This window comes from Falco cherrug, chromosome 5 (genome assembly GCF_023634085.1).
Source record: "Falco cherrug isolate bFalChe1 chromosome 5, bFalChe1.pri, whole genome shotgun sequence".
NCBI classification, from domain to species: Eukaryota; Metazoa; Chordata; class Aves; order Falconiformes; family Falconidae; genus Falco; species Falco cherrug.
The window spans coordinates 10,929,743-10,941,677 of NC_073701.1; positions in this window are offsets into that span (position 1 = coordinate 10,929,743).

Here is an 11,935-nt window from a genome sequence, read left to right on the forward strand (position 1 = left end):
TGTTAAATCACTATGGCTTTAGTATAAAGCAGGAAATAACTCCTGTGCCAGTGCTGTATTTGAAGGGAATTCCAAGGAATGGAAGACAACTGTCAGAACATGTTAGGGAAGCTGTTGTCATTCCTTGGTGCGTATGTGAGAACAAAAGCAGTTCTTAGTTGTATTCTTAAAATGTTACTGCTGTAACACTTTTACTGTCGTCTTCATACAGGGTGGCAGAGGATCACTGTTGTACTGGTGACATGTAGGCAGTGGTACTTTGATGCAAACAGGCTGGGCTTTACCCTGGAGCCAGCTGGGCTGTTTTGTATCAGCCTGTCTGCTGATGTTCCTCTGTCCCCTGGCATCTAATACGGCCTCAGTCCCCTGGCAAGGCTTATTCCCCCAGTGTATGCTCAGGATTTTTCTCAGTGGCTGGTTTAGCTTTTTCTCCAAAGCCAGCAAAGTACAATCTCAAGGGCTTAGAGTATGTGTGCCAAATCTCAGGTTTCTAAGTGGAAAAAAACCAAAAGTTGCATGAGAAGCTACTGTACAGCTCTGCAGTTGCCACTTGCAGAAGTGGCTAGAGCTGTGGCTGTCCTGTTTCAGCAAAAATGAGTAAGGGAGGGAGCAGAGATGTTAATGTGGAACCCTAACGAATTACCATTTTGTCCTGTACTTCTACTCTAAATGGCTTTGAGGTTTTAGGGTTTTTTTCTCTAAAATACTTTGTGGAGGCTACCTTTGGACTTGGATCCTTACCAGCAAGTTGATCTGCTATACCTGTGTCTGGTGTTCCCCCTACTGTCTCAGCTGTGTTCGTAGGAGCTTCTGGTCTTTGTCCTCTAGTACCACAAATGTCTCTTAGTCCTTGTTCCCACCTTTCTCTTGAAAGGAGGCTGGTATTTATTCTGAGAAATTATCAGAATTGTTGGGGGTCAGGCTCTGGCTGTACTGTGGACTAATGCATGAATGTATTGCCCACCTTTTGTTACACCTTGTCACTTGTCTGAGGGGTCATGCAAACTACAGCGCTCCCCTGTAACGCGTTGCACTATTCTGTGTTAATGGGGCCTTCTTAAAAAAAGTCTGGATTTCAAAAAAAAAATGGTAATCTTGCTTTTGTGTGTTTTACAGAGACTGGAATGACTCTGGAAAGGAGTTGATGTAATTTTCCTCCTTGGATATATGAGAGCCTGGAGGGAAAAAAATCTGATCTTGAATGGGAATTTGAGACCTGCCCTGTCTCTGAGCTCTGGCAGAACTGAGCAGCAGCATTTGTCAGCTGTGCCATTCTGAGCACAAGACTGAACCTGGCACCTGAAGGAGCTGGGGTGAATTGTCAACTGTAATGAAAGTTCACTCCTGACTTCAACTGCCCTGGGCTTTATTGCTCCACGTTGGTGCGTGTGTTCAGGTTGCCAACATCAAACGTGGCTGTAGTCCACAGTTGCAGTGGGTTGTAACTAGGGTGGTGAGAGCTAAGCTGTAGGCTCGGCACCTCAGCTGATGAAATGGGTTTAGGTGACTGCTATGGGGGGAAGCTCTCAAGCTGACATCCAGGTCAACTGAATGTCCAGAAGACTTATGCCTTCCACTGTTGTCACCTTCTACAAGAGCTGGATGGGGGCTTCCCGTGAGGTTGGTTTTACCTTGCAATGCTCCGTGCCTCTGTGATGCCTGCCTCCTTCCCCCCCCCCCACGTTTTCTGAAGTCCTACAGCCTGGTCTTTGGCCCTTCGTTTGAACATCCTATGTGTGTAGGTTGATGTTTTCTCAATAGATGGGTAAGTCTTTTATCAAAGAAGAAAGCTACTGTTCATTACTTGCATTCTTGCCAGAAGGAAAGCAGTAAAACCTAGTTGCAGTCATCTGTAAGCTAGCCTGGAATGAATGCTTCTCAGTAATGACTATCGATGAGCTATATGATGCTTTACTTTAGAAGTAGCAGTTGTGACGGAATTTCCTGGAGAATCTGGTTCTAAGCAATGGCAGCCCTAAAAGTCCATAGCGCTGACTGTCCAAGCAGGGAGAGAGCTTTCCATCAAGTGAGGTCAGGATTGTCTTGAAGCTGGAGCAGAATGTGACTTACAAAGTAATACATCGAGGCTTGGGTGTACAAAAGTAGTAACTTTTTTCTGGGAAGCAGGTATAAGACGATTACAATAATGAAGAGGAAACGCTGGGCCATTGGGGTGAGATTTTTTTTTTTCCATTCATGTGCTTGTGGCAGAAGTGACTAACGGTGGCGTAATGCTTGTGAAGGGAGGGAGAGCGCAGTGAGTCAGGGGACAGCAAGATCCCTGCTAGGGATGGCTCTGTCCTCATTCGGTTGGTCAGCAGAGAAGCAAATACTGAGTCTTGGAAAAAAAAAGAGTAGAGGTGGGATGTAATACCTGTTGGGGAGGAATAGACAGGATGAAGGAAAACGTACAAAAGTAAAATACTTTTCTATGCTATCTTAGCATCCCCATCAGTAAACAGAAAGGTATAACTACATTAAGACCTTAAAGCCTGCCTGGAATGTGAGAAACCAGAAAGGACAAGGGCTTAAGCAGCTTTATTTACAGACACAAGCAGGTTTCTTCATTAAATACAGGTGCTGCTAATCCTTTGCACTAAATTTGTTTAGTATAGCTATGTTTTATGGCCAGACACGACCTGATATATTGTAAATCTACAGGGGTTGCTTGTGGATAGCAAAGAGCTGTGGGATCAGAGCAGTCCTGGTCTAGATATTATGTTAATTTGCAATAAAGGAATGATAACTGGTAGTGGGAATAAGTCCAGTGTTGGGCACTAACATAAAACAGTGCCTGTAATGCTGTTAAACTAGGTTATGCAAAGAGGTATGAGCTGATGTGCATGGCGGAGCACAGGTTGCTGCTGGGTTTTGGCTTGTGTAAGTGGGGAAATACTGGTGGGCTGTGCACCATACCGCTCCGAGGCTGCTGTCGGCTGTGCCCCTTGTCTGCTGCTGTGAGGAAAACAAGGGAGGGTAAAGCCAAACCACTAAAAGCTACGGCTATTTATATGTTGTAAGCTAGCCAAGGACAGGGGAAAAACAATAGAGCACAGGGCAGAATGTGGGAATTTGCACAAGGAAACAGTGTATCTGTTGTTGAAAACTTGAGAAAATAAATGTTTGACTAAGGGGCAAGGACTTCACTGTATAAAGTTCTAAGGAAGGCTGGATTTGGCAATCTAGAAGGTAATTATGCAGAAAGTTTTTTAGACTGATTTTAGAAAATTGGAATTTGCCTGCTTGAGGAACAGTCTGAAGCCAGCTGTGTGGTCAGCAGTGGCAGGAAAAGGTCTGTTGGGGCATGGAGAGCCAGGTTTTCCATGGGGACAGGGTTTATTGCTAGGAAATAGCATTCTTTACAGTGGAGCTGGGGAAGTAGTCTCTTTTTTTTTTGGGGGGGGTGGGGGGGACACAGCACATTGTTATGGTGCTGCTGTTGTTTTACAGGAGTCCTAGCAAAAAGTACAAGGGAAAATGAAATGTGGAAAGGGTGCGGGGATGTGGGAGGAAGCTGGTAGTAGTGGAAAGAGGTGTGAGCCTCCCTGTGGAGGGAGTAAAGCTTACCCTCTCAGATGCTTTAAAAATTTAAATCTGTCATACCACATTCTGACAACATTTCGGCGATTACTAAGCTTATTCATAAAGGGTGTTGAGAAGATGTATTTGCAGAAGGGGAGGATGTAGTTACTTGCAGTGTGACTTAAAGTGGCTCCTAAAGGAATTGCTCCAGTGAGCAGAAAAGCCTGGATTTATTTTGGCAGGCTATGCTAGTCTGGACAATAGTTCACCCTCTCCACCCTTCAGGAGAAAAGAATATGAATTGTACAGGCACTTCCTAAATCCAGCTGAAAAACAAAAATAGTGGAGATGTTTGTGAGATTTTATAAGCCCAAGCAAACTTTACAGGAAAGCGGCTCAGAGCAATTGCTCTGCAGGGTGGGGCGAGGGGGACTAAAATCCCGGTGCTAAATGTGAGTCATGCAGTTTTCGTGGGGAATGTGCTGGGAAGTTCAGGCTGAGCCCTGCCCTGTCTCCTTGGAAGCTCTGAAGGCAGGAGCTTGCAAGCCTTCAGCTGTAGGCAACAATACAAGCATTGCAGGGATTGTATCTACTACAGCATGGCCTTTTCATCCCATTTTCTTGTTTTTTCAGTGCCAGGAGGCTGGTAACATGAAGGCAAGCAGGGGTCTGAGCACCCTGGGAGGGTGCAGGTGTGCTGGGCAGCTGGGGAGCTGTGCCAGGGGCTTTGCAGCACAGTAAACAAGTCCAGGCAGCCGCTGGTGGTGCGGCCCATGTGGGACAGCCCGTGGCCCCCAGGGGTCTGGGGGATGCTGTCCCTGGGTGAGAGTTGATGCTCCAGCGAAGGAGCATGAGCACAGCTTGTGCTCCTCAGCATAGCCCAAGCTGGGTTTGTTGGGTTTCTATGTTTAGGGGATGGTTTATGCCTATGGCCTCTGTGTAATTATGACTATTATAAAATAGCCACCTCTTCAGTCTCTGCCTGTTGGCAGCTCTGAGGAAACGACCTAATTTGAACTGCCAGCAAGTGAGGACCTTGAACCCTATCAAAGTCACTTTTAAATGAACCTAGAACATCTAGACACTTGCCAGACTTCGCTGGCAATGGTAAAAATAGGTTAGTGAGGATTTTTCCACTGCTGGACACAGGCTTCCACATGCATGGCTCCTACAAAATGAATCCACAAGGCAGCCATTCATGGCATGTTGAATGCTTCTCTTCTCTGGCTGCCTATTTGACGTTCAATAGATATTCAGGCTGTGGCTGAGAAGTAACCTTTTATGCTTTATTCTTAACACTGGCATTTAGTCCCTAACTCGTCATGCACTGGGCTACTGCAGTTCTGTCGCACCAGTGGAACTGCTCCCTTTGAAATGCGAACATGGCAGGTCCTGCTGGATAAAAGGAGTTTGTGTCTGAAGATGCTGCTCCGTGGCTGTGTATGGGCAAGGAATAGGGTGGAGGGGAGCTGGGGAAATTACACCACAGGACAGGTTTTTCGGCTGATACAGCCTGATACGAGCTGCACCTTCAGCTTACGCTGGTACCACCCCCGCTGACAGAAAGATGGGAGAGAGCTCAGCAGCCCCTTCCAAACCCACAGTCTCACCCTAGCATGGCGTTTGTAATTAAAAGAACAGCTTTAAATATCCTTGGTGCAGCTCTGCTGCTGGGGTTTCTTGGTCCTTCTCCTTTCTCAGTACCCTAGCGGGTGGTTATCCTTGCAGTGGAGGCGCAGGGCAGGGCCAGTTCCCAGGAGGGAGATGGACTTTTCAGTATTTTGGGTTACATCCCACCATCAGCAACAGAACAGAGGCAGAAGGGAGACAGGGCCAGCGTTCAGCAGACGTGATTCATGACTTGGTCTGCTTGCAGGCTATTCAGGGCACAGTGTGAATGCAGACAGATGTTAAAAGTGGCCGTGGGTGTTCAATAAAGTTACTGTTTTGCCTCTTCTTGTATGGGACCAGCCCCTCCTTGGCAGTTCTCTGTGACTTTATTCTGCACGACAGTGAAGACAGGAAAATCTGTGTTGGTCAGGGATGCCGGTGGGGTCTGTCTCTGTTTTCAGATGGAGCCCGGTCCTGTAAAGCCACGCAGCCATGCTGTGCTGTGGGGCCGGTTTGCTGCTCCATGCCACTGGGGCTGCCTTTGCCAGGCGTGTGAGTCCATGTCAGCCACTACCGTGTGCCTTTCTTTGCCTGGCTTTATTAGCGTGGTGAATTCACAAACATTTTTGTATCGCTGGGTGAGCTGGGACCTATCTCATGCTTTAACGGCCAAGATGAAAAACTCAGCTGCCCTTCTGCATCCAGTCACACTTTCACTGCAGCCATCGTCGTATCTATTTTAGATGAGAAATCGCTGTATTTGCAGTGTGAGTCCCAAGAGCAGCTTCTCGTCCTGCTTTCCGGTGCCACGAGGCAGCCCCCAGGAACCTCTGCTCTTACAGGGTGGCTGCTTTGTGTCATGGGAACACCGGGATTTGTAGACCCTCAACCATTAACATCAGCAAACCACCAACTGAATAAAATTATTTTCATTGTGGTTTTACTTCTGTTTTCCTCCTCGACATTTTCCTAGAAGCCATGTAAGCATTCAGCTGTTATATGTGGCACAGAAGGGGACTTTTTCCCCTTTCTCTTACAGTCTGTGGCTGTAGCCTTTGTCTTCTGCACCAAACTGGAGGTTTTTGCATGCTCTTGAAAAGAAACCAGGGTGACAAATAGGGTGTAAATATATGGGAGAGAGAAGACTGCATCAAGTACCACCCTCCTGATCATGCAAGTTGTGCTTTAATGGCAAGTGTGTGCGGTGAATGAGGGAGGCCTTTCCCTGTAGAAGCTGAGAGGATGACACGCTGCTTGCTTTAATTTTTACACCAGAGGCTGTAAAAATCTCCAGGATGTGAGGACAGAGAATTCTCTTAAAGAGAATTAGGATCATAGGATCACAGAACAGTGCGATTTGGAAGGAACCTCAGGAGCAGGGTCAGCCATGAGGTTAGACCAGGTTACTCAGGGCTTTACCTAACCTGGTCCTGAAACCCTCCAAGGATGGTGTCATGGTTTAACGCCAGCTGCCAAGTAAGTACCATGCAGCTGCTCTCTCTCACACCCACATGCTGGTGGCATGGGGAGGAGAATCAGAAAAAAAGGTAAAACCCATGGGTTCAGATAAGAACAGCTTACTAGTTGAAATGGAATGAAATATTATAATATTATACTAATAATTGTAATGAAAGTGAGACAACAAAAAGAGGAATGAAACCTAAGACAGACAAGTGGTGCACAATACAGTTGCTCACCACCTGCTGACTGATGCCCAGCCAGTCCCCAAGCAGCGACTGGCCCCTCCTGGGCAACTCCCCCAGTCTATACACTGAGCATGACATTCTGTGGTATGGAATATCCCTTTGGCTAGTTCAGGTCAGCTGTCCCGGCTCTGCTCCCTCCCGGCTTCTTGTGCACCTGCTCACTGGCAGAGCGTGGGAAGCTGAAAAGTCCCTGACTTGGAGTACGCACTGCTCAGCAACAGCTAAAAAGATCAGTGTGCTATCAGCAATATTCTCATATTAAATCAGAAAACCACAGCACGGTACCAGCTACCAGCAAGAAAATTATCTGTATCCCAGCCAAAACTAGGACAGATGGGAACTGCGCGGTCTCTTAGGGTGACATGTTCCACTGCTGGGCTGGTGTCCTGATGAGAAAGTTTTTGCTTATGAGTTTGAACTTCTCTTGTTTTAACCTATGCCTGGTTTCTCACCACACACCATGGTGAGGAGCCCAACTCTTGTCTTTTTGGTCATCTCCTCAGAAATACTGGCAGGCTGCCGTTAGCCTCCCACCACAGGTTTCTCTTCTCCAGGTCAAACAGCCCTGTAACCCCAGCATCTTCTCACAGGGCACATGCTCCATCCAGCAGGCTGACCAGCTTGGTTGTCCTCCACCAACCTTGCTCCAGTTTGTCGGTGCCTTTCTGATACTGAGAGGGACACAAAACTGTGCGCAGCGTGTTGGATGCTCTCTAATGAGTGCTGAGAACCTGGGGGCAATCACTTCCCCTGACCCATTGATTAGGCTTCTGTTACTGCAGCCCAGGATGCTGTTGGCCTTCATCACTGCCGGGACACACTCCCAGCTCATCCTCAGCTTGCCGCCTGCACAGCCCCCACCCCAGCTCCCCCCAAGGACCTTTTCAGCAGAGCTGCTCCCCAGCCTGGCAGTCCCCACCCTGTACTGTTGCTGTGGGGTTATTCCTTCCCAGATGCAGGGTTTCACAATAATCTGTGTTGAATTTCATAAAGTCTCTGTTGGCCCATCCCTCTGGCCTGCCTAGCTCTCTGGATGACAGCTCTGCTCTCAAGCACACGGAGCGGTCCCCCTGCAAAGGTGAGGAGAGTGCACTCCATCGCTTCCATGGGATCATTGGTAAAGTTGTTGCACAGGCCAGTTCCCTGCAGATGCCTGCAGTGCCCCACTCACTACTGGCCTCCTGTCAAATGAGCATCCGTTTCACATCTGGAAACTTGTCCTGGTTGTGGGCTACCCGAAGGTCTGTTTCTGACAGAAGCAAGTACACTAAAGGCAGGGAAAATACTTCACCACTGTTGTGGGAAAATCTTCATGACTCATCTTCCACATAGAGCAGTTGCCTGGAAAAAAAAAGTCATTACAGCCATGGCTTTTGTTCTGCTGCTTTCTGGGAAGAGTGTCCCTTGGGACACCCGGGCCCATTAGTAGCCAAGGTTAGAGCCACACTGATGAAGAACAATAAGCAGTTTCTTTGGTACTTTTGGGCTTTGTGAAGGACAGCGTGTCCATGCTCAGGGACTTTATTGTGGAAAAAAGAAACAAAACTGGTGGTGGAAGTGGGGCAGAAAGCTGAGCAACTAGTAAACGTGTCACTTGACAAGTTCGCATCAAGGACTGCTAATCCCACATGTCAAGGTCCTCTAGAAGGCCAGCTTTGCTCCACCCTTGACTTGGCACTGCAATCACAGCTGATTTTTGCTGACAGCAATTCCCCTTCCTGAGCCTGTCAGCGTATCTAGTAAGCTGCTTCCTTTGCTTTTACAGCCATGTGGACACAAACAACTGCTTTCCTTCCCAGAGCAGCCAGTCCCTTGCTTCCTGCTGATGGCATCTCACTGTACCGTGAGAGGGCCTCTCCTCCCTCTGGCTGGGTGGCAAAAGTCCCATCTTACTCCTGGGGAAGATTTCTATTAAAAAGTTTCGGTTTCCCTTTGATAAGCATTTTGTTTTGCAATGCATGTCGCATTTATCGGTAAAATTAGCCTTGCAGCTGGTACGAGCTACTCCTCCATGCTTTTTGTGATCGACCCCTGTTATCAGCACCTTATCGTTGCCAGAGTTCAAGTGTCTGGGCTAAAACTTTCTGTGCCGCCTGCCTCAAGCTGAATGGGGTTTTTGTATGTCCTGAAGTATCAGCAAACAGGGTTCAGTTATTGCCAACAATGAGCTTAGAGGAAAAAATGTTGTTTTGCCAATTTAAAAAAAAATAAAGAAAATCTAGCAACCATTTAACTGAAGGACATCTGCTGTTTTGGAGGCAGTGCTTGGGTGTTGTGGATAGTTTCTGCTTTTTGTTAGAGAGGTGTGTATGGCTTTTTAGAAAGGAAAAGAGCACCAAAGTGTAAGCTTCTTGGAGACATCTTCATCTGTATAGTTCTGCTAGACCTGGAGGTGCAGATGCCAAAATCCTTGGGCACCTAAGTGCATCCCCGGGACTAACCATGCAAAGGTTGCAAGCTTCACCTACACTTACCCCACACGCACCTAAAATCTGTAGATAGTCATCAGGCTTTTCCTGGGAAAAAGAGCTGTGCCATAATGCAAACCAAATTTTCTCAGCCTGGTCAGAGCTGAGTTGGGTGGATCCTGCCTCCCACCTCAGGCTGCCCCGGGGAGGAGGGAGCCTCACCTGCCCTCCTGGCATGGTCTCTTCTCTGTGAGAAGGTCTTTCCTAGATGCTTATGGACATTTATGGTGCACCTGAAGGATGTGACATGGTGTAAATACTCCAGAGGTAAATTTTCTCAAGGACACAGCAGGAGGAAGGGCCCTTTTATAAAACAGGCTCCCCCAGGAGCCCCTTCTTTGCCCGGGGAATGCAAACCATCCTCCACACCCATCTCTAGGTAAGTGCCCAAATTACTTCTTCATGTGCTATCAGTTGCACGCTGGGTGGAGGACACCAGGCTTTCTCAGCCCTCTAGAGGCTCTGGTTCACCCCAGCCCACGGCACGCCTCTGTTATGAGCTTCACGCGGGAGGAACCCGTACTCTTTTGGAGGGAAACCACGATAAGCTAAAACCTGAAAGCATTAGACCTGGCACTGCCGACCTGTAGGCTGCCACAAAGCACCCAGGTTACTGAAACGTGTCCCGAGGTACCAGTCTTTCAGGCACACCTGCAGACAGCCCTCTGCTCCGGTTTGCTGCCTCTGGCGGGACAACACCCTGCAAACTCGCTGCTTTAATGCAGATTCACCCAGTCTTCTCCCCGGCCACCCCCAGGCTTCACAACGAAACACAAACAGTAGGTATCTAGCAAGACTTACAGCAAGGCTTGTCCTCAGCCAAGGTTGCAAGTGAAGAAAAGATAAAAGACAGCCCTGGGGGGGAAGGGTTAACCTGCCTTAACCTCCCCCAGTGCTCCCAGCCTCTCCTGGCTGGAAGTCACCCAGTGCCCAGGCACTGCCCCAGCCCAGGCTGCTTTGCTCTGGGGTCTTTCGGAGCTGGGCCATCAAGGAGACAGGCTTCTTGGATCCTTACTGGCATCCACAGCATCCAGCTATTCATCTCGGGTGTATCTGCTGTGTAAAACCTATTGATCTAGTTTCGGGTGCCCTGGTAGGCAGCCTTGAAGTTTTATCTCTGGTCTGCCCTCCTGGTTAACTGGTTTATATTAATTCTCTCAGCTTGATACTAAATACTCCGTGGCAGACTGCACAGGACCGCACTGTAAAACTCGCTGTCTTGGGTGTGTTGCCAGGTTCCTGTAGAAACTGCAAATGACACAACAGCGAGATGTGCCAGACGATGCAGAAACATCTTGCTGTGCTGCAGCTATGAGAGCAGGTTTTCTCATGCCCACACCTTCATTGCTGTCCTGTGTTGCAATATGCAGGACAGCTTGATGCTTGGCCAGATGCATGGCTTTGAAGCTCAGTGGTTGTGGAACTTCTTAGAGCTGGGAGGAGAGAGAGCAGTTCCAAAAGTGTCTGTGCATTTTACACTATGACCTCTTTTATAAAGAAATACTCAGCACAGCCTGGCCTCTGCATCCCCAGGGTGGCACAGGGACAGTTATGCTCCACCCTTTGAGACCTTTTTGATTTTCCTTGGTTTTTTTCAGCAGAAAAGTGTAAAATCCCAGAGTAGCCAGTGCCCACCTTCTTTGTGCCAGTCCTCAAAGCTACCAGGCAGCAATGGAGCTGGAGGCAATTCCCCAAAATCCTGGGGGACAGTACCAGGCACTGGAACCCTGAGTGGGTGAGTAGGGGCTAAGGACACCACGTTCTCCTTCCACCCCTGCTCCCCTCTCTCGCATCATTTCAAAATAAAGTAGTAAATCACTCCCCATGTCTGCTAGAGGCAGCGTGGAAAGCTTCCCCCTGGAGTCACGTGCTGTGACCTGGAGCAGGATGATGGCAGCGCAGAGAACTAGGTGAGACTTGCATCAGGGGAAGCGAGGCTGAAGAGAGGGGCTGGGAAAGTAAGGGAAGGGAGAAAAACTAGGGATGGAGGAAAGGGTCAGCACTAGAAACAGAGTGGGGAAGGCAAATGCAGGGCACAGGTATAAGGATAATGATGAGCAAGAAGAAATAGTTGTGGGGAATGTCAGGAACTGGTAGTATCTGGGAGAAAATGTAATAGCCTGGGTACACAGGAGATCAGACTGAAAGATGTAGAGGGCTCTTCTAGCTTGGGATGCTGGCTCTACAAATAGTCTGTCAGCTGGCTCTTTAGCTCAAACGATGAAATCAAATACTCCAACCTTCTGATGATCATTACGTGGCGGTATGACCTCACAGCATGAACTGTCGCTTTTACCATTTATTTAACCACAACAGAAAGAACAACCAAGAGCAGAGAATAAATGACATTGACTGCAATCTGGGTCATGCTAGTATGAAAAGCATGGAGGAAACCTCTAACTCATGTGCACACACATCACCATATAGATCTGCAGGATCTGTGCAGGAGCTTAGAGGCTCTAATGAACTGGAACTCAATGAAGAGACAGAATGGTCTTGGGATGAAGATACATCAATGTTGTCCTGCTTCAGGTTTAAGGTGATGTTGGGCAAGTCACACAGCTGGGCTCTTTCTGTATTCCTGATTTTCTGACTTTACTAGGTAAACTCCAGAGCAAATGCTCTGAA